At 41.3% G+C, this 22,160-nt stretch overlaps 1 protein-coding gene across 3 annotated transcripts in view; it reads right to left on the bottom strand.

Annotated features, from left to right (window-relative positions):
• Window positions 1–22,160, bottom strand: part of IGF1 (insulin like growth factor 1) — a 77,078-nt gene that overhangs the window by 22,749 nt on the left and 32,169 nt on the right. The gene's annotated exons all lie outside the window — the stretch shown is intronic.

The following is a 22,160-nucleotide window of genomic DNA, read 5'->3' as shown; positions in this document are numbered from 1 at the left end:
GCTCCTCCAACAATTCCTGACCCCCTAGATCTTTCTGGACTCCAGTATGTCTCCTGGAGTTGGTGCCACACTCGTTGGCAATACCTCACTCATCGTGCATTTATTTGTGTTAATTCTCCTCAAGTTCTTAGCCACCTGTAGTCAAGGATCTTGTCTATGCCCAATCCTCACCTTTCCTTATATGTTGACTTAATTGGGAGGCTGCTAGGAATATTAATTAAAAGAGCATGTTTTATGTTTTCTTAATCTTTTTAGCAAATCTGCATGGTTTTTGTGTGCAGGATGGCTCAGATGTTTGCTCTTTGGCTTAACTGCTTCTGTTATAACATCAGACTGAGAATTAAAGAGGTTTTAAGTCTGGAAAGTTCTCCTCACTTAACTGATGCGGAAATCGAGACTTGGAAACCGAAACTCAGAGTTGGGAATGACTTACGCAGGGTCATTCATGCAGTAAGTGGTGGAGCCAGGATTCAAACTCAGGTCTACTCCTGGCAAAGCCCAAGTGCCTCATAGAGCCTGGGAGACCTGTTGTATGACTCTGGACAAGTCATTTAAGCTTCCTGGGCCTCAGTTTACCCATTTGTAAAGTGGGGTTAATAAGATTTTCCTTGTACTGATTGCTTGAGGATTATATGACATACTGTATGAAAAGTATTTAGCGTATCACCTAGTAGGTCCTAAATAAATGTTGGTTTGTTTCCTCAGAACATCGCTTTCCAGGATCATATAGGGTCTGTGAAGAGACAGGCTCTCTATTGACTGCATCCAGAAGCTTTGGAACTTGGAACTGATGACAATACCAATGTGATAGGGCTCCTTCTCCTATCACCCTAGAGAGACCAGAACCATCATTTCTGTTTTCTTATAGAATAACCACTAGACTGAGACAGAATGAACTAAATGTCCATTTTTCATTCTGATTGCCCAGAGGGAACACCAGGAATCAAATTTCTTTTGATATTTGCAAATCAATTAGGCCTCTTTACTTGGCAAGTAGGTTTTAGTTTGATTCTATTTTGTTTTGTTTTGATTTGGACACACTTTTCCTGGCTCTAGAAGTAAAAAGGAGGCAAAACAAGTTTACATGGAACTTAAAATGTACTTGAATTCTTTGTAAACTTTTTGTCACAGTAGAACTTTTGTTACACCAAATCTTACTTATATACCCGTATATAAAGCCGACGAAATGAAACTGCTGTGGCTTGGGCAAGGGCAGGGGACTGGATCTTGGCTTTCTCTGTCTCCCTTACCTCCCTTGGGAGGTGGAGGGCCTGAGTCTTCTCCACTGATGTCCAAGCTTCATGGAAGAAAATTTGTGAACTATTGAGCCAGAAGGATCCAATTAATCAATGTGACATATGTTCAATTTAAATTCCTGACACAGAAGACAGCATTATATGTTAAATAAAAAGTCTTATGTTCACATGATAATGATACTGTAGGATGGAGTTTTGAAAGTCAAAATCTCCATGTATATTTTGAACTCTCTAGTTGGGGGAGATCAGACCCATGGTCATGGCCTGCTACCAAACTAGTTTGGCTGCCTTGCGGCTCGAGGGGCCAGCTGTTCATGGCATCCTCTAAGAATCCAAATGTTTTCCTGATGCTTGGCACAGGAACCTGGGGATACTTCCTCCCTGTAAGGCAGGTTTATTGTCATTCTTAGGGCAGCTGGGGGTAGAAACTTAGCAAGGGTTCAATTGTGGTCTCTTTGGGTGGGGTGTGCTGCTTTCGTTCAGGGCGAACCCTGTGGGTTCCTCATGGTTGAGGGATTTGGAAGGGACCGGGCAGCTGGTCCCAGTTGGAGCCTCAACGGTGCTTTCACTTGCCATTGGAGGATCAACCAGTGCAGAAGACTCTCTGCTTCTGCTCGCCAGCTGGGCCCTGGCAAGCCAGGACTTATCTGGTCCCTTGGGCAATGTAAACAATATTTTTTGTTTTTTTGTTTTTATAATCTTTTCCTGGAACTATAAATTAGAATAAAGACACAAATAGGCTTACATGGTTCTTTGTAATCCACAAAGGACTTCTGCATACTTTTTGCTAAGTGGCTATTTCAAGAGGCTGAAGGGGTCAGCCAGTGGAGAGTGGCTGATACTCTTTGGTTTTCTCTTGGGGTGGGGAGAGAGGGGAAGGTGACTCAGCCTACTTTGAGGTAAGTGTCCCTGCCATCCACCGCAGGTAATGATTGCTCTTTGCCAAAACGATGCATTTCTTAATGGGACCTGATTGCGATTCATTTGTTGAATTTGGAATAGTAATTTGATGTTTGGAGGTAATGTGGCAGGAGTGGTTCCAGAAACCTTCACACTCGGCTAACTTAGAAACAACTAATTTCATCCTTATGGGTTGAAGATGGAGAGGGATAGGCTCTGTGATTCCAGGACCTATTTAGCACCTCTGTTTCAAGCATCTCTAAAGTAATCTTCCTTCTGAGACTCCATAGGTTCTGGCGCTTCTTGCTTGCCACTGGAGAAAGACACTAACCTTCATCTCAGAACAGCATCAAACATTGTATGTATTACATATTCCCTTCTTGGTGACTGTCAAGAGCCATGAAACTCACCACAGGACTATTTCCTCTTGAGAGATAGAAAGTAATCATCAGCACAGCAGACAATAATAGCACACACCAGGCATCTGCTTTGTCACCTCTTAGATGAGCTCAGAGTTTGCCATGGCTCAGTCTATAAAATAGCTGTGCTTTTTTAGTCCATAGATCAATGACTTTAGGAACAGAGAAATTTAGGACTCTTCCATAATGCTCTAAAAAGAAAGTTTACCTTATGTCTATATCTGTTTTTTTACTGTTGTCAAAATATTACAGACTTGGATTTTGCCAAAAATGTAACTACCAGTTATTTCTAGCCACCGGAATCCTAGAAAGATGTTTTTCTTTGTCTATTCATGATGTCTACAATGGACTAATTGTACTTCATTGAAAATATATGAACATAACAAGTATTTACCTTGCCTTTTAAAGTTTCATTGATCCTTTGAAGTGTCTTATAGACTTGACTTCTGGTTCTACATAAAGATATTTAACAACAAAAAAGTCATTTCTCACCAATTGAGAGGCCAGAGTTGAAGGTCAAAGTTTTTCCCTTTATCTTCAAATGCCTCATATTTCTTACTTTTCCAGAACCAAAATAAAGATATTTGTTGCTATGGGCTAAAACTAGGAGCATGATGCAATGTGGTTTACCAGGAAAACAGTAAAATAATTTGCTACAGTATCAATTTTGAGAAAAATAGGGATTTTTAATGACCTCAGAATTGCAGCTATTGTCATTATGAGTAATTTTTAAATGAGATGGAATGAACTGTTCCATTCTTGCCTTTAAAAACTCCTCATTAAGCACTAGGTAATTATGCTCCAGTGGGCAGAATCAGAATTGGTAGGTGAAAAAGAAACAAATGTTGGACTAATATAAGAAAAAATTTCTAACAATTTGAACTTAAGAGTGTTAAAAATGGGACTGACTTCTTTTAAATGTAATGAACTTCCCATTGCTGGAAGCAGTTAAGTAAAGGCTATGTGAACACCTGTCAGAGATCCTAAGAGCAGATTCCTGTATTGAACACAGTGTCTGACTGCTATGGTCCTTTCTGTTCCAAATATTCTGCAATAAGTAAAGAAATGGAGGAGAAAACTCATCTAGGCCAACCAAATATTCACTATGGGTGGAAACCACTTTTACACTGTCTTCAAGAAAGAAAACCAAATATTTTCTAACTTAGAAGGTTAAAATTTGTTTTCTGTTTATCATTTGAGTTCCCCAAGATGCTCAAAACATTTTTCTGTACTCAATTCTATAACAAAGGACAGGTGACTGGGATAGTCCTTTCTACAACTAGGTGTAGTCCCAGAGTTCTGTCATACCAATTATGAAGTGTCCATATACTCACTCAACTGTTAGGGTGAACAGGCATGTGTAGAATTTCACAGAATTTTCCTTGCTGACAAAGTCTTGATATTGGAAATTTATATATTTGTGTATTTATTTTTCAGTAGGTTTGCTCCAGAGCATGCAAACCAAAGATTGCTTAGTAGACAAGTTGGCTACCACCTAACCTAGGCCTTGAGTCCTCTATGAGCAGACATAAAGTGTCATCACAGTGCATGGCTGTATCTTGAAAGTTGGCCAACAGACAGAATTCCAATGATTAAACAGCTGGCTTCTATAATAATAGCACTTCCCTTTAAATAATGCATGGTCAGTGGAGTAATTCAATAATCTTCAGGGCAAACTTGCTAGTTATAAGGGTTTGGGGCAGAATTGTGGCATCATCAAAACCATGCCAATTAGCTGAGTCTCACATTTTATCATGGATGCAAGCAACTTGCTTCCCTCCATCTCTGAAGGAGAAGGCATAATAATGAGATTTAACTGGGGTCATCACTTCTAGAACAAAGAGCTCTGGTCATTCATCATTGGTAAATATGTACTACCTTTATTGGTGCTACATAAGCTTGTGTTTCTTTATAGATTTCTGGGAATACAGTCGGGACATTTTACTCAACTTTAATTTCCTTTGAAACTTCCCCTCTTGCTTATTGAGAAAGATTTCCTTTAATTATTTTAACTCTATCGTTGGAAACAGGAGACATTGATTTGAAGAATCAGTATTTAAATAATAAAAAATGCAAACATTTTCCAAATAGGGAAATATCCAGTTCTGAAGATAAACACTTGTTACTCTTTGCATTCCAAGGACTAAAAGTTCTCTAGAAATTGCTAACGGGGGAGGTTCTAAAGTTGATTGTGTTTTGAAAGCAGGGAAAAAGAAGTAAGACAGTTCTAGTTGTATTTCCAGAGCTATTTCTAGAAAATTCACAATTATGTGTCTGGTAGAAAACGCAAATGGATTATTAACTAATAAAAAACGAAGTTGAATTTAACTTTGATTAACTTAAGATTGATCACACAATCAAATACCATAGTTAACATCTGTAGAAGCCAGTTAGGTTTCCTACACCAACTATCTATACATAACTTCCAGACCTGTTGACAATTTAGAATAACTCAGAATGATTAGTTTCTTAGGCAGCAGTGCTCCATGGACCACCTTATCTAATGAAAATCCATTCAGTTGACATAATTTTGCATGGGATACTAGTAGGAAAGTTGGGTAAAATGTGAGCAATCTTAAATTTGTGTCTATTTTAGTGAGAATCACTTCTCACTTTCCTTTTTTATGGCTTTATGTGGAAAACTGGACTCCTTTCATGAATTCCTAATATAAGGAAAATTGTGATAGGACCATTACCTAGACCCCAAATGTAATACATTGAATGGTTGATATTTCCTGAATTCATAGGATTTGCATGAACTTAAAGCCTTTTTTTTTTTTTAACTTAAAGCTTTTTGATGAATCGATATTTTACCTTTAAAAAATTCTATGGAAATCAACTTGAATTAAAACAAGTATTGAGATATATGTGTTCATGTGCTTAGTAAAGATATGGAAAGATGCCTTCACTACTGTAAGACCATCCACATCACTATGCATTTAGAATAACGAGAGTATGTACACACACATACTCGAACACATATCGGGGAATGCAGTGCTTGACTGTCAGTATCAAAGCTATTGTCAAAACATTTAAAAAATAGGATTGTTTTTGAAGAATTTTTTTGGAAATATATACCTATTGCCTGCCTTATATGTTGCTGGTGGACTCTGCACATTTCTGCTTTTCTGCAGAAGATCTTTCCAAGTAGGACTGGCCTTTGGCATTTATAAAAGTGAACACAGAAAATGTCCTCTCTTCTATGAACGGCATGTCATAAACTTTTCTTGAAAACCTATCAAGTTCAGTCATCAGTTTCACTTCAGCCTGTGTTAATTTTTAATTTCCAGTGTCTGCTGGTCCCACTACTTCTCAGTTGAACGAGGTCATCTTTTCTAGGAATCGTGGCTCCGTTCGACCTGCCACCACCCCCATCACTCGGCAACTCTTTCTCAGCTACTAAATCCCCATCACCCAAAGACCAAAGTCTTCCTGTTACCCAATCAAGTCAATGTTTGTGTATCTCTGGGCCTAAAAGGAATGAAGCAGCGCTCTGTGGGGCTGCCCCTTTCTTCAAATCTGTCTTTTTTTTTTTTTGGAAGCCCCAACTCAAGGGCAGGTGTGAAACTAGTGCTATTCGGTCTGCCTCTGTCCCAAAGGCCAGGGAGCTAGAGCGCAAGGCTTATGAGCAAGAAAACTAGAGATTCAGAGGAGAAACATTACCGTTTTAGGGCTCTTTGGAGAAATGGGCCGACAGAGTGGGAAGCAACGTGATGTATTACTTTAGCCTGATACAATGCCCTGGAGGGCGAGCGTCTTGCCAGGTCAGCACAATTTACTAGTTTAGGTTTGATTCCAGGCCTTGGAGGAGATAGATGTAGCCAACAAAATTATACTTTGGCAAGAGAAATGCTTTGCTGGACAGAAATGTTGTCCTGAGGGAATGGTTTGGTTTATCAACGTCTAAGGTAAAAGATAATCAAACGCCAGGAGGTCATTTTTATGTTTGAATTATTTCAGTTGAGCCTGCTATATAATTTAGCTACCATTTTCCAGTTATATAGTTTCGATTATTTAGAACATACTGCAGGGTTTGAGTATGATCTGCCTGTGACATCTGTCATACCAGTGAACGAGGCAATGTGTGGAGTGGCTAAAAGCACACGTTTTGGAGTCAGACAGGTCTGGATTCTGCCACTTATTCACTATTCACCTTGGGCAAGGCACCAACTCTTCTAAGACTCAGATCCTCTTATGTAAAATGGACATGAGAGCATCTCCCAAGACTGTTGTGAAGGTTAAGTGAGAATGTATGTGAAGTGTTTTGCACAATGTCTGGTACGCAATAAACTCTAAATAAATGTTAGCTCTTACAATTGTTATGGAGTTAGTTGGCCAGCAAGGCTAACTGGGCAGGACTCCTCCTCTTCCTCGCTTCCTCTTAAAAATGCATCCTTTCCAAAGTTTGGTTGAAAAGATGGCCTTTCTAGATAAAGGAGGACTGGTCTCTATGAAAATGAATGAATATGTGTTCCTTTGAAAGATTATCCAAACTTTATGTTGTATAGACTGTCCTAAATAATTTTAATCTCGAATAGGCACTCTATGAGAACAGATCCTCCAGTCAAGTCACACAAGTGATATGGACTTATCTTGAACTCTTGCTACCTTTGATTTCTCCCAAATAATCCACTGGCTAAAATAATTGGTTTTTCAGCATTAGTATCGACTCACTTATTTCAAAACAATGCTGCAAGGCTTGGGATGGGTGTGGGCAAAACACATGGTCAGAGTGGTTCCCCAATCACTTTCCACCAGCATATGTATTTCTCTCCTCTTTCTTTTCTCTTCTTCCTCTATATCTTCTTGTCTCCTGCTATTGACAGCCATTGACATTCTTTTTGCTCACTGATGCACTTTAGGGCCAAAGCTCATATTATGCAGAGTTCATGGTAGGCTAAGAATTAGAGTTTAGTTCCCTCTCTGGAATGACTGAAATCTAAGGCTCCCTTTCCTGCCAACCATGCTTTGGAAATAAGCAGCCACCAAGTATACAATGTCACCAGGCCCACTAATCACTACTCCATCTTGGACCCACACCTGAATGAGATGAAGACAGACAAAACAAGAGAGAATAAGAAGGGATGTTGAGGAATCGCACATATGGACCTGAGTTATCTCATTTTTTTGAGAAAGGCTGTGACGGAAATTGTAAGATGAGTCCGGCTCCAATGTGGAGATTGTAGCCATGCCACCAGCATTATCTCCTATACTTACACTGTTACTGTCAGTTTACTCTTTCAGGTGTGGGAAGAGAGGCCTTGTAGGCAAAACATAAGGCATTCATGAATAGGGGGTAACGCCCCTCTTTCTGGTGCCACAGAAAGATGAATCAGCCAAAGGGGTATTAAAACACATTCTCTTTATTTTTAGTTTCACTCTAAAGTCTATCATTTCTCTTTTCTTTGCAACTTGGCACCTGCCCTGTGTTCTCAGGGGCCCTGCTCCCCATCAGTCTCCTCACTCAGGCCTCTGTGTTTTGCTCAGGGTGCATCTGGAGATTTTCCCAGGGGTGGGTGTGACAGGGTCAGGATCCAGGTGAAGGGGTGACAGCTGCCAGGGCCGTCTGGCGTGTCTGAAGGGAGAGTGTCAGGAGGTGTAGGCCGCATAAGGAGAGGCACCCGGGCCTGCATCAGGGAGTGCGGTGTTGGAGGGCGGCCTCCACAGCAGCAGAGACAGCCCTTGGCATTAGTGCTGAGAAGCAACAGCCAGAGTCAGCGACAGGTTGAACACAGGAGAGGAGGGGGGGGGGGGAGAAGGGGGTTAGAGCGCTACACGATATACATAACTGCAGAGTGTGCACGTCAGTGCCAGTTGGGTTGTGTGTGAGGTACCTTTCATGCTGGTGTGTCAACAGCGTTGTTCCTGAATTGAAAGGTCCTGGGGAGTGTTTCTATAGCACCTAGCACAGTGCCATATGCAGAGAGGAAGTAAAAAAGAAGGCAATATGGTATACTGAAAACAACATTGGATTCCAGCCCAGATCCTTTGTGCAAACTCACAAGTCACCCAAACTCTCTGAGATTCAGTTTTCTCACACAGACAAAGTAGTGGATAACATCAAGCGCTCCTTCTAACAACGCGACTCCAGGCATTGTCTACATGGCTATGGGACCCACTTTTCAATCAGCAACGCATACACAGCACATCGGTGCTCTTCCCCAATAATAGAGAAAAACACAGTGAAGAGACGTTTGATGAGAGAGCCAGGTCTTTCCTCTTTGTCAGGTTTAACCTTATATGAAAACAAGATTGATATATCAGATTGAATTTAAGAAGAGCAGGGATCAGCATTGGGTTTGATGGAGGAAAATAGGGAAAATGACCAGTATGGAGGTGGGTTTGAGTACAGGGAGGGGACAAGACCATTTGTGAGGACTGCAGAAGGCAGATCAAGGCAGGATACAGGTGTGAATTAGGAGGATAAGAGAGTCACTTGCTGGAGCTGTTGAAATAGTAGAAAGAATCCAACTTCATTTTGGAAACGGATCCTAAAGGCTTTGAGGAATGAGGAAGTGGCCTCATTTGTGTGGGCACCCGGAAATGAGAATGCGTATGAGAAGAGTCTTTCTAGAAACTCCTGGGCGTGGTCTTTTTTTTTTTTTTTTAACGTTTTTATTGGATGCCCCATACATCTCTGAAGCTCTGTTCCTTTCTTCTCCGTCCTTCTTCATGTTATTTGGATTGCATAATCACTATCAATCTATCTTTAAGTTTGCTGATTCCCTCTTCTTCCAGTTCAAATTTACTATTGAGCCCCTCTGGTGACTTTTTTTTTTAACATCTTTATTGGAGTATAATTGCTTTACAATGGTGTGTTAGTTTCTGCTTTAAAACAAAGTGAGTCAGCTATACATATACATATATCCCCATATCTCCTCCCTCTTGCATCTCCCTCCCACCCTCCCTATCCCAACCCTCTAGGCGGTCACAAAGCACCGAGCTGATCTCCCTGTGCTATGCAGCTGCTTCCCACTAGCTATCTATTTTTTTTTTTTTATTTAAATCTCTTTATTTGTGGCAAGTCATACAGGGAGAGGGTGAATGATCATTAGGTTAATTTTCCATCACATTTTTGGCAGGGGGAACTTGGTTTCCTCTTGCATCAAGGGAGGAAGCTTGTGAGACTACCATCATTTCATGTGGTGTTGAGCAGCCAGAGACAGTCAAAGTTTGAAAGCAACTGCTCAAAAGACCTGGGTGCACCTTCACCTGGTCTCTAGGACACCAACCACCCTCTTGGATTTCTTCTTTTTCTACTGGCCACTCCTACAAAATCTCCTTTGCTGGTCCCTCTTCATGTTCCCAATCTCTAAACATCGGAACACCTGAGATTTCAGTCGTTGGGCCTCTTCTCTACTGTATCTACATAACATTCCCTCTCTGATCTCATCCTTTCCCCTGGCTTTAAACATCACCTGAAAAGCTATCTATTTTATATTTGGTAGTATATGTAAGTCCATGCCACTCTCTCACTTTGTCCCAGCTTACTCTTCCCCCTCCCTGTGTCCTCAAGTCCATTCTCTATGTCTGCATCTTTATTCCTGTCCTGCCCCTAGGTTCTTCAGAACCTTTTTTTTTTTTTTTTTTAGATTCCATATATATGTGTTAGCATACGGTATTTGTTTTTCTCTTTCTGACTTACTTCACTCTGTATGACAGACTCTAGGTCCATCCACCTCACTACAAATAACTCGGTTTCGTTTCTTTTTATGGCTGAGTAATATTCCATTGTATATATGTGCCACATCTTTATCCATTCATCTTTCGATGGACACTTAGGTTGCTTCCATGTCCTGGCTATTGTAAATAGAGCTGCAATGAACATTGTGGTACCTGACTCTTTTTGAACTATGGTTTTCTCAGGGTATATGCCCAGTAGTGGGATTTCTGGGTCGTATGGTAGTTCTATTTTTAGTTTTGTAAGGAACCTTCATACTGTTCTCCATAGTGGCTGTATCAATTTACATTCCCACCAACAGTGTATGAGGGTTCCCTTTTCTCCACACCCTCTCCAGCATTTATTGTCTGTAGATTTTTTGATGATGGCCATTCTGGGGGCATGGTCTTTTAACATCACTCTTCGCAAAGCGACATTTTCAAAAGATCAGTGACCAGTCCCAGGAGGGTTGTTAATATTGTTGACCAGAATGCTGAATTTCCTAGTATTCAATGTGGGCAACATTTTATTTCACTAGCTTCCTAAGTGTCTGTCAATGGTATCTGAATCCTCTGTGTGATATTCAGTTTCTTCCTGGGGGACTGGTACATAGTTTCCCCGGAAAATTCCATCTACAATTACATGTTATCCCATCTCTGATAACGTGAATGGGCTTCCAGACAGGTCATCATCTCTACCAGTGGGACCCAACATCTGCCCAGAGGACAAAATTAGAAGACCATTATATACATGTTTTTTCAAATGCTACACCTTTTTTTGGTAAGATAAACTAATGTTAAGGTTATTAAAAATTTTAAATCTGTACAAGGAGTTCTCAAGCAAGTGGTAGTATGATTCATCAAAATATTAAGCAGGTATGCAGACTGAGGCTAAATGGTTCATTTAGAGAGAGATTATATTATCTCAGGAACTCTCAGCTAAAATCTGGACTTGTCTAACCATCCTTTATCTCTTTTTTTTCTATAGAATTTTGCTACTGTAATTTTCTCCCTTTCCCCTTAATATTTAATTGCTTAAACATGACCAAGAGACTTTAAGGGCTTTCCTCAAATTATTAAATTTTAGAGTTTCATAAAGCTTTGGACCTGAGAGCAAATTCAAGGTCAACTAAGAAGTTTCTTAGTAATCTGGCAATCACCGAGCCTGTTAGTTTTAGCCACCCCACTCCTCCCACCCCCAAATATTATTTTTTTGAATTGAGCAAGTGAAGTATGAATAAGGAGAGAGAGGTGTGGCTGGGTTGCAGCTCATCTCCAAGCTGAATCCTGTTCTCATCTTTATTTCATCTGGGACTGATATCATGTCTACATCTCCAAACCTCATTAAATGCTTTTAGCAAATATTATTATCAATCAAGAAAAATCTCTGATTATCTTATTTATTTTACTAAAGGAAAATATTTTCAGCTCGTGATGTTGGCTGGAGAAATCAAACTCTTTTTTATTTTTATTTTTTGTCACATACTCAAACACACTGTGAATGACCACATTGCTCTGCTCTGGGACCCCACTCTGAGGCAATGGTTTCTTGGCCTTTTAGCCAATCACTCACTTCTGTGAATTTTCTTTCTGAGAACTGGAGACAGTTGCCCCAGAAGTCGTTTTCCAATTTATCACGAAACCTGTCCATGGTTGCAGAATTAGTTGGCCTCATTAGAAGCAAGCAACGTGAGGCCTGATGTGTCCTATGGCTGCAGAGGCTCCTTCGTGCAGGGATACTGGGCCAGGATAACTGCTTGTGGGATATTTTATTTCCCTCAACACTTACCTTCTGTCTGCTCTCTTTGGCTCAGATCTGGGTTTGGGAAGCCTGCATGAAGGCACTGCTGATGTTAATACTTAGGCATAATTAGCTCTGTCCTAACTCTAGTAGGAAGTCAGGGCCCAAGTTCAGGGGCTAAAGGCTCTCTTCTGATGCATAGTTGTTGAACAGGGAAGCCTCCATTCTCTCTTTCCAGCCTTCCAGCAAGTACCTGCTTCCTTGTAACCCCACACCTAGCCTGTCACACCTGCTAGAAAGGAGAATATAAAATCCATTGATCTCTTAATGTGTATGGTCTCCATAATCCCCACTATGTCAATTAGATGCATATTTATATAAAAACTGCATGTATAAACCTTTAGGTTGATGAGAAGAAATGATTGTCAAGGTCTTGCAGCAGCTTCTGTATAATAGGGATAGGAGGAGAAGTGAAGCTTTTTGACTCGTAGTAAGGGTTCTGATAAGAGAATGTGGAGAGAGCTACGAACATTCTCATTTCTGAGCTGTCAGTTCAAGTCATTGACAATGACTTTCACAAAGAAGAGTGACAGGGAAAAGGGGGCTGTTGGTTTAGAAATATTTTAATCTACGTCTATCGACCTGCTAATTTATTTATTTTTCTCCTCAAGCAACTTCTTGTCCTCCTCTTCCTCCTCCTTTGCTTCCGGTTCAGGACGAGACTCTGGTAAATGTACTTGTGACATCCTAGTCTTCCCATATCTTCTCATTGAACCAGTGCTCCCACGGTCCACTGAGATCTGCCCTCAGCAGGCATTTCCTGCAGTCAGACTATGACCCGTCATAAATTCCTTGCATTCTTCAGAACATCTGTGCCTTCTTTGGCCACATCTTTTTTCCTGGTACTCAACAGGCCACAAATCACCCTGGACTTCTCCTTCCAGGCTGTTGATGTCTTAACACTCTCCTTTCAAACCATATTCTTCTCTTGTCCTTGGCTGTGGCTCTTGGCTTCCCAACCTTCTCATCTTCCCCCATCAGGGTTAGTCATCTGTGGCATCACCAACTGTGGCTCTTTCTCCTAGCCTTCTATCTGGCCTGAAATGATGCATTTCTTCAAGTGTCAGAGTTACTATGCAGACCATACTACCTGGTTTGATGCTTAGTTAAGCTCCCTTACGTTGATTTAAACACAGTAGTGCAGACAACACCTTCATGCCTCAAGAACATTTGAGAAGACCCAAACCTAGAGGATATTGATTAGCTAGTGAGAAAGAAGGAACTATAATAAGACCTAAAGGTATAATCAAATGAGGTTTGAAACTTTTCCATTAAACACAAGTTTCTCTGGAGATTGAAAAGGGCATTTCATTCTCCAGTTCATTTTATGTTTAAACTAATTTCTTTGACGTTTATAACAAATGCGTGCCTTTGCGGTAATATATTACCAATAACTTCCCTTTGTTGAGTGCTTTCTATTAAGCTAGTATAGTAAATATTACTTTTCATGTCATCTCATTTACAGCAACTGCATGGAGTAGGCATTATTACTATATCCATTTTACATATGAGGAAACTGAGGTTTAGCAAGGTTAAGTAACTTGACCCAAATCATATAGCTAGTAGGTTGCCAAGCGAGTTCACTTCAACTGGGGACACCTTGAAAGTGGGAGAATTCTCAGGTGAGGAAAAATTCTGAAGTTGATACCATTAGTGGGATTCTTAAAGGCACATAATGCTAAAATCCATGAAGGATATGGGGGAGGTTATCTAAGTCAGCCCACCAACCCCAGGTTTTGAGCACATGCAGTAGACAGAGTTATAGCCTAGGTATTCCAGAGACTGCCAGAAGGAATGTCATGCATGGCTTTTGCCCTCGAGAGAAAAGTCTGGGCAACCCTGCAGTTTAAGGCATGGCTGGTGTTGGATGTTCACATCTCACCCAGTACACTGTGATTCTTTCCACTTTCAAAAGGGACAGTCAGCTCTGTAGTGCAGCCAGACCATCTCGTTTCCAATCCCCTTTGAATTGCACAAAATTATGACAACTTCAGCAGAAACTGAAAAAAGAAATTTTACCCATAATCTCGCTATCCCAACAAATCATAATATCGTCATTTTTCTATTATTTTTTCTAGTTCTCACCCAGATGCATGCATCATTTTGACACAGGTACAGTCACAGCCTAAATTTATGGTATTTTTGTGTTTTTTCACTTAACATTATATTGCGAGCATTTTCCATATTGCTCCATAATCTTTATAATTATAATTTTAAAGCTGAAGAATATTTTATTGAGTAGATTTGCCACCATTTATTTTTTAAACCATTTTCCTGTTATTAGACGTTTAGTCTAGTTTCAGCTTTATCATTATTTTAACTAATGCACCAATAAGTGTCTTTGTGCACATAACTTTCTACTTCTAGATCATTTGTAAGAATAAATTCCCAGGAATGGAATTACTGAGTCAAATAATATTATCAGACAATCCCATTTTGATGAAAGCCTACAATTTTTCATAAGGACCAAAGCAGAGAATTATATCTAGATTTTCTCCCAGGATTAGAAAAGCGAGAGCCAAGGTAGAGCACAAACAGGAATCTTACCTGCATACCGTGAATTAGATAAAAGAACCAATTTCTGTTTTCAATTACTAGTGCAGTTTCCTCTGAAGGAAACATGGGATGTAACCAAGAATTGGGCTTGGTGTCCAAAAGTTTACCAAGTAGAAGAAAAACCAGGAAAAATGAAATTGATGACTAGAGAGCCTAGTTCTCAATTTTCAAAATCACCAAGTACCTACAAGTTTTCTTCTCCAGGGTGGGGAGAGGGGATCCCCAGGAACATAGCTGCCAACAGCATCACACCTCCTGTAGGGAGATGGGGAGTTTGTGTTCTAAATAGCAAAGGCTCTGCTTTCGTGCTCCTTCTGAACTCAGGACCTCTCTGGAATATCTGCCTTCTGCCCAAGCTGGGGTCTCTCAACCTTCTTTCAGGGAGTAATATCCCTGACAACCTACCTCCCCATCTAACCCCAAATTTGGCCACACCTGCCCTCCTTTACCACGTTATTCCTTTCCTGCTTATAATCATTCAATCACAAATGTTCATTGAGCACCTACTATATTCTAGATACTGCTCTCAGTACCGAGGATAAGGTGTGAACAAAACAGACAAAAATGGGATAACAGGTCACCATGCCCTCCATGCCCCTGGCTCCTATGACAACCTTATAGGAAACTGTAGTGTCCTCGTTTCAATGACCATTGCCCAGAGCAATTGGAGTCTGAGTCCAGCAAGGGAGTTTCCTTCAGGCCCCTGTGAGAATTCTTGTCTGAGGATTTCATTCCCACTAACCTCTCTGAAGGTGCAAAATGATTATTTTGTGCATCACAAACTAGCACTTAATCTAGATATTAGCCTTTTTTTTCTGTTTTATGAGGACCAATCCATTTCCCCAACTTGATTTGAAGCATTTTAAGGGTGGAAATGGTGTCTCATATTTCTGTGTCTAGAAGCACAGCACTGGGCACTTATCAGGCAGTTTATAAATGATCACTGATTAGTGGATTGATGTCAAGTGCACCAACAGTACACAGAGAGGCACAGTATGAAGAAATTTTTACATTGGAAAGAAGAAACCCCAAATCAGGGCCCATGTCTGTGTCTCTGTTTCCTTTCTTGTTAAAGCGGAATGATGCTAGCAATGGTTACCTAACAGTTCCCTCTGTGGGGTTGTGGTGAGTTAAGGCACATAGAGAGATTGGGACCGTGAGTGACATAGAACAAGCATTCATGAAGTGTCACATCACCGTCCTCAGCATCACCATTAATGAATTAATTGTGAGGCTGTACAGCGAACTAGTGAAAACAAAGTCTCCGGAGCCGATTTGCCTGAGTTGAGACGCTCGCTCCATTTCTAATTTTGTGCCTGTGGGTAAGTTGCTTAACCTCTAGGGTCTCATCCAAAAGGGGGGGTGTGTGTGAATAGTATCCACCTCACAGGGTACTTGTGATGACGGCACGAGTGAATACTTAGTTCCAAGATTTCAGCAAAGAGTCAGTGAATGGCCACTATGTACCTGGACTCGGGGTTCAGAATACAGATGAGGACAGAGGACACGCAGTCCCTTCCGCATTCAGGAGACTGCAGTTCACAATGCATCTTGGTGTTATTGATCCATAGAGCTAACTCCAGAGCTCACTGCAGACAGTGCCTGGCCATTCCCACATCACTTTCACACACATTCTGTCCTTCAGCCATTTCAACAACCCTGTGAGACAGATGGAATTACCCTCATTGTATAGATGAGAACACTGAGAGCTTAAGTGACTCACAAATCTGGAAGTTCCTTTGATTTCAAACGGTAAAACTTCTCCACCCACATACTTGCCTCCTAACCCCCATGAAAAGACAAACTTCAGGTTCATAAACCTGTGGGAGCTCCTGAAGCAGCCAGTGGCCAAGGTGACTCACACGTCATGCAGTGGGTGGTTACACAATGATAAGTATCAGTGCTTCTCAAACCTGAGCCTGTATCAGTGTCACCCAGAGGGCTGGTTAAAACAACATCATTGGGTCCCGCCCTCAGTTTCTGTAAGTCTGAGATGGTGCCTGATAATTTGCAATTCCAAGTTCTCAAATGATGGCCGTGCCTCTGGCCTCTGTGTGATATAGACATCCAACATTTGGATATAATATATGACTAAGTGGTGGAGCACTGGCCAGGAGGAAAGGGCCCATGAGGGCAGGCATCCTGGGAAAGACCCCTTGCACTTTAAAAACTCCACAAAGGCTTCCTATCTCTTTTGATAATTGCCTAATAAAGGTAACCGTATGTCAGTCTAGTAGCAGAACCAGTTTTATTGCAAAAAGGAAAAAAAATCATAACCCTCCAAAGTAAGAAACTACACTGAAATGAAAAACACATGTTGACCTTTTTCCCTTCCCTGCCTTTTTTACTTGCACAGTCTGTGTCGTTCTGACTTGCAGCTAGCACCTGAAGACAGCAAGCCAGGTCACAGGGAGGGAAATTAGAGCCTTAACAAATTCCCCGGCCAAATGGAAAACTAGAAACACAGGGATGTCCTCTGATATTGAAAGCTGCCTTTTCTAAGTACCAGGTTCAATTTATTTTTAGGCTTTCAAAATTGTCACGTGGGTATTCAAGCCAATCTGCTCAGTTGTAAAACTTAGTTCTAGAAGACCGACTTCCCAAGGACCCAAATCTATCTTTTCTATGCCCTCACCCTTTATAACCTCCCAGGCTAATGCAGAGAAGCCAAACAGGTGGGGTGGGTTTTGGGCACACCCTCAGGACCACATCATCAAAACATCTTTTCACGGAGCATTCAAAACTCACGGCAAAGGAGAGTTAAAGGGAAATATGCCACTGATGATTGCTTATAGAACCAGGTGGTTATATAAAGTAGAGGACATTCAATTTTGCAAACAGGAAAATCATAATTTGTTATTTGTCAGTCAGGCTACACATAAGCATCAAAGTTTCTTGAGCAAGCGTCGGGATCAATCCTGCTGAGGAAACAGGGTTAATTAATCCGACTGCTTCCATGCAGAAGTGGCAGGAAGAGGGCAAACGCTGTTCTATTTCTTTGCCGAGCCCTTCTCATGAGAATGTCTGTGAGGCTCCCATAGCTTTAAATCAAATGGTGTCCCGCAGGCAGGAAATCCATATTGGGAGCAGGGGGAGGAAAGCAGGGGCCACTGCTGGCTTGGCAATTATAACCGTCCTCCAGGTCCCTGTTTCCATTTCCCTTTAAAGAAGAAGTTGGATTTTTAATGATTCCCTTTCTAGTCACTTCCTTCCCGTTGCCTCACTAGGTCATTTCAGTGCACGCCTTCTTCACAGATCTATTTCTGGAAAACATCAGAGGGAAAATGACCTCATTCACTAATTGGGAAGCCAATTGGGTATCCCCAGGGTTGGCTGGTACTTCTGTGTTGAGGGGTCTCCCCACCCTCCCTGGCTGTTACTTATTAGCATCCTTTGTGTACTGAGCACTTCACCAAGGCTGAAGGAGCTTGGGAAGATGTAAAACGCTTGGTCTGGTCCCAAGAAACCCATAAGTTAATAAAAAACACGGACCAAGAGATCAACATAACCTGAGAGCAGAAACTTAGTAGAACTTTAGCACTGAACAGGTCCTTAGAAATCCTGTAGTCCATAGATGAGTTTTGGTAAGAGGCCTGTGAATCCTCTGTGTGGTGTGTAATTATGTGTGTTTGTGGATCAGCCACTCAAAAGATTCTCAAAATATTCCACGATCTGAGGAAAGTAGAGAAGTCCAGGCCCAGGCTTGCAGAGAAGCCAGTTTTGTTCCTATTTTACCTTTCACAAACATCCAGCTGGCCTGTACATCATATCCCAAAAGTCACATCCAACGTCAAAAGACACCAAAGGATCCAAGATACCTCCTCAGCCCAGTGTTCACCAAAGAGTGTTTCTCAAGAGGTTCCATGCAAAAAACTTAGGAAACAGCTGTACATGTTATCCCATTTTAGAGAGTCTGAAAGTTCACCAGCCTATTCAAGTTTGTGAGACGTTCTATAGTGAAGAAATCTATCTGATGGTACTTAAGTCCACTCTCCCCGTATTTAATGGGCCACTGGACTCCTGTTTCCCAGGAATGTCTATTAACTTCCTAAGGAACTAAGGTAACCGTATCCCGAAATTCCTTCCGTTTATCACTTCTTTTGATTAAAGTACATGAAAGAGTCCTTTGGAAATGTCAATAATTTACTAAGGAACAGTGCATTGTCAGCCATCAACATCCCAGTAAAAGTGAAGTCTAGGTCTGGGAGAATAGACTATAAGGAAGGTTGGTTTGCTAAAGGGGATTGGTTCAGAATAGCAGACCCCTGCTAAGCTGTAAGGTCTTCAGAGACCCCTCGTTGGGGAGCTTTCTCCACATCTAAGATAGCCACCACCCTGATATCTATCATTCCACTGTTTCTTTGAAAACATTTATCAAGATAGACTCAGTTCTGTTTATTTATTGGTTGACTTGTACCTTGTCTCCCTCCTCCCTACCCCCATTGGAACGTGAGATCCATGAGATCCTGTTCACTGCTCTAGCCCCAACACCAACCGCAGGTCTGCAAAGAGAAAGAGCTTAATGAATACCTTTTGTGGTATACATTGTATGGACGTGCTACTGAATGGATAGAGAAATTGTGATTTGTTCACTGTTGTATCCCCAGTGCCTATCATTAGTGCTTAGAAAGATACTTGTTGAATAAATGAATGGAGAGGGGTGGTCTGCATTGTTTTTCATGCTCAAACCACGCTTGTGGGTATTGGGAGAAATGAGTGGTATTCAGACTCTTATAGGATTGATATAAATTGAGATTCCTTTCTCAGGGACTGAGGTAATAGATTAGAATGTTTTTCAGATTGCACTAAGGCAGGAAAAGATCTTCAAGCATTAGGAGGTAGGATTAGAATTTAAAGTGACCTTTAACAGTTTAGAAGGGGGTGCTCATTAAAAACAGGAAGATGTTTAAAATGGACAGAAATGGGCTCCAACTGGCAGAGACAAGTACTATAGCAAGATAGCTGTGGGCCCTAAGTGAGTGAGAAAGGGCTACAACAAAATTGTAATATGATGCGGCCGTATGTCGAGCATTATGAAATGAAAGCCTGGAGAGTAATCTTTCCACAAAACTTGGCATTGCTGAGGTTTTAATTAGACTGGGAACTCAGATTTCATCCTCCTATTTTCAGACTCATTTGGAGAAGCTGGAATGGATCCAGATAGGACTAAAAAAATGATGAACTGGGTGGAAAATAGAGTGAAGATTTAACCCAGAAAAGAAAAGACTAAGAGGTGACTTAATCTTCACCGCCAGGTATAATAAGTGTTATTATTACACAGAGTATTCATTCTCATCTCCACTGAGGACTAGACGAGGGTAAACAGACTTGTGCTACATTGAAAGTGTTTCCACTTAAGCATCAGGAAGAATTTCTTGATTGTAAGGGGGAAACATGCTGACCCAGGGCTCTGTGGGGAGCTGCCCTGGAGATCTTTAAATGTAGGATGACAACCATCTGCCTTGGAAGGCTTAGATAGAGGCAGGGGACTGGACCTAAGGACCTCTTGGCTTTCCTTCCATCTTTGATGCTGTGTTCAGAATCCCGGCTGCTAAGCACCCCATTCTCCACTAATCCTCCGTTCCCGTCACAAGACAGACCCCACACTGTCAAAATCCGAAAGGCTTCCCCTGGGAGGAGCTCGATTGTTCTCTTCTGAATAGGAAGGAAACTGATAGTGTTGCTTCAGCTGCTTCCCTTCTCCAGCCCCCACAGAGAGAGGCCAGCTCGTGTCCTGATGGGCCTCCCCAAATACTGGGATGGGCCTGCTCTCCATCTTGTGTGGGATTGGAAGATGTGCATCCAGTTGGAGACAGTCGATACCTCCAAGAATCAAGGAACATCAGAGCTGCAAGGCATTTCAGAGCTAATCCAGATCAATCCCTTGCTGCTCAAATGAGGAAACTGAGACCTTGAAAGATTCAATGACTGTCTTCAGGTCATGCAGCCAGTTCTTTCTGCTTGGGACTAAAATCTACGCCTTCTGGCTCCTTGTTCCGCAGTGTCTCCTCGCTACCTGGGTCTGTACTTTAGTTGGAAGGAACATTTAAAATGCAGATAGAATGTCTAAGACCATACCTTCAGTAGCTAAACTGTAGGTGAAAAGATGTGCAAGGAAGAGCAGAAATTCCTCTGGCAGGTTATGGATACCTGGGAGCATCATTCAACTTAAGTATGTACAGGCCACCTGTAGTACCTGAACTCTAGTAGGTCAGTTTCCCCTATGTCAGTGAGGCATTTGGACCAGGAACATTTTAAGGCTTATTACAACCGCAGTGTGTTATGATTCTGTGATTTTAAATTTTTGTTACAAAAATAATAGTGAATAGAAACTCAGTTGCTGGGCTAAAGGAATGAGATTATTTGGGATGTAATTGAATGGTGCTCAGTTTTTTTGAGACTCCAAAATGGCAATTTTCTTTTCTTTCTTTTTATTTTAAAATATAACTTAAAGTTTTAATGTTGGAGCTCGGGAGGGTGTTGTACTTCAGCAGTCATCTGTACAAAGAAACTTCCAAACCTGTTGCTCTGGACTGCCCTCTCCCAGAGCTTTGGACCACCACCATTCATGAGCCATGGGGGTTATCTTCTGAATGCTCCATTATTATTCAGTATCTCTAAAACCAAAGTCAGTTAACTAAGGTCATTAGTTAATTAACTAATGCCATTAACTAAAGTCAACTAAAGTCCAATACTCTTCTGGTCTTGCCCATGTCTGCACCATCATCCTCTTGCTTATCTAGACTTGAAATCTACCAATCATCTTTGACTACTTTCTCCTCCTTTTTCCCTTTATCCGGACAGGCAACATTTTGTATCAAGTCTTCCTTTATCATAGCTGCCAGGTCTCTCTATTCCTGCCCGTTCCCACTGCTCCTGCAAAATTCCAGGCACTCATGACTGTTCTGCTTCCAACTTTTTCCTACCCTTATTTATCTCTCAGGTGAGCTAGAGCAAAGGAGGCAGGTGACAGAGGAGAGCAGTTTCAGGAGTCAAGAGTGACAACTGGGAGTGGGAAATAGTTGGAAAACAGACTACGGAGTGAACTAACTTGGGAGAAGCATGGCACCCCAAATCTTCAGAGCTTCTGGAAAGTACATGGATTTCCCATGGAATGTGGAAAGGGTGTCACAAGACATTTTATATAGATATTGGATAAAACTGTGACCCAAGTGGATTGGAAAACTTGGGGACATCTGGTTTACAAATACACTTTATCATTTAATTCTTAAGACAATTCAACGAGATGGACACTATTATCCCCATCTTACCATTAAAAATATTGAGCATTAGAAAACTTAATTAATTTGTCTCAAGATCACTCACCTATTAAGTGGGCAAGCCAGGATTCAGACTCAGGTCTGCCCAAGCACTAAATCATTCTACCACAGTAATTCTCGACTTGAGTAGAAACTTCCTGCTTAGACAGAAGCCAATGGGAAGAGCTTAGTGCATCTTAGAGCATCTTCAAAGAGGAAGTGAGTATGAAACAATAGAAAATAAAGCCTAGTATACTTCTTAATCTATTTACTTGATATGGCATGGTAGACAGTACCAAAAGAGATCCAT

The sequence above is a fragment of the Balaenoptera acutorostrata genome, chromosome 11 (genome assembly GCF_949987535.1).
Source record: "Balaenoptera acutorostrata chromosome 11, mBalAcu1.1, whole genome shotgun sequence".
Taxonomy (NCBI): Eukaryota; Metazoa; Chordata; class Mammalia; order Artiodactyla; family Balaenopteridae; genus Balaenoptera; species Balaenoptera acutorostrata.
This window is presented reverse-complemented; position numbering and strand designations above follow the sequence as displayed.